The sequence below is a fragment of the Arachis ipaensis genome, chromosome B05 (genome assembly GCF_000816755.2).
Source record: "Arachis ipaensis cultivar K30076 chromosome B05, Araip1.1, whole genome shotgun sequence".
In the NCBI taxonomy this organism is placed as follows: Eukaryota; Viridiplantae; Streptophyta; class Magnoliopsida; order Fabales; family Fabaceae; genus Arachis; species Arachis ipaensis.
In genome coordinates, this window is record NC_029789.2 from 9,745,971 (window position 1) to 9,747,736 (window position 1,766).

Consider the following 1,766-nt stretch of genomic DNA (forward strand, 5'->3'; position numbering starts at 1 on the left):
ACCAAATTATATATATTGAGTTAAATTCAAATTATGTGAATTAATGACTAAACTAAAATAAGATGATTTCTTACTTATTCAAATTGAATGTAATAAATATAAATTAATTTTGTTAGATAATCATGATTTTCATATCTTTTACATATAGATGGCCAAACAAATTTATAAGAACATCTCTAATACTTGGTGTTAATTTTATTTTATTTTAGATCTCACAAAATGTCATATAAATATTTGTGGACTATATATGATAAGACTTGATTTAAAATTTAATGTAAAATTTGTTACTCTAATGCTTGGTTTCATTTCAATTTAAATTTTAAATATTTTTTATTATTTTAAATAAATTTAATTAAATTGTGAAAATTTAACTAAAAAAATATAAAATTATAAAAATAATAATTATATACCATGCATATTTAGATGGAGAGAAAAAGTAAAATTTTATAAATAATTAAAAAAATTATGTTAAATTGATTTGGATTTATTTTTTTATTAAATTAATAAGATAATAAAAAATAAATTAATAAAATACAGAACACAAATAAGTATATCTAATTTATTTGAGTAAATTTTAATTGAGTCTTTGTTACAACGTTATAATAAAACAACGTTACAACGGTACAGTAATGCTATTAATATTTATTTAAGAGAAAAGGACAAATAGGTCCTTAACCTTTTGATTCGCGAACATTTAAATCCCCAACGATTTGAAAATACATTTAAGTCTCTGACATTTTCAAAACCTGGACACATGGATCCTTCTGTTTACCTGGGTTTAGCAGACTCAACGAAAAAATCAAACATGACTTCCGTTGTACTGGCCTGGCCGATATACAGATGCACACGTGGAGAGTTTTTTAAATGGGACAAATTAGATTCAGGGATCGATATGTCCAGATTTTGAGAAAGTCAGGGACTTAAATGTATTTTCAAATCCTCAAGGATATAAATGTCTACAAGCCAAAAGGTCAATGACCTATTTGTCCTTTTCTCTTTATTTAATAGATGAATTTAAACAAGTGGCAATATTTTTTTTTAAGTGATACGTAATCTCCTTACTAATATCAGTATCATTTTAAAAATGATATCTAATGTAAATTTTAATTTTAAATCAGTTCATTTACTATACAGATCAAAATTGATATCTAAAATTGATCCTATTGGAGTTGTTCTAAAAATCATCATTTTTATTGTTCTTGCTATTTTATAGTGTCTTCTCTCTCTATTGTCAATTTAGCTAATTGTAGGACACTATGAATTGATTTAGTAGACTCAATTTTTATTGATAAAGCTCTCTTCTCCATTAAAAGTTCCAAACTCACATTAACCCATTTTAAAACTCATATTTTCATATGATAGATCCTTTTTAATTTGAGACAAGAAAGATCTTAAAAAGGAGCTTTCAAACAACCACTTTGCAATCATATATCCTCCCATAATATAATTTGCCTTCTATCTCTTAATTCTGTAGATAGATCGTCTATCATTTTCTCTCTCACCTAATGCTCCTTGATGAAAAGCTGACAAACGTCTTTTTAATGATTACCTTTGACAGGAAGTATTTTAGTCAATAATATCTTATTAGGGTTCTGATTATTATAAGAGCAGATAACTTTTTTTATAGCAGACATTTTTTTTAAAGAGAATTTCTATCACCACTTAAACAAGAAGCTAAGGTCCTACTTCGAATCACTGCATCTTTTGGCCCCAGTCCTCCAAACTTCTTAGAAGTCTGAACAATTTTTCATTTAACTTGAGCAATC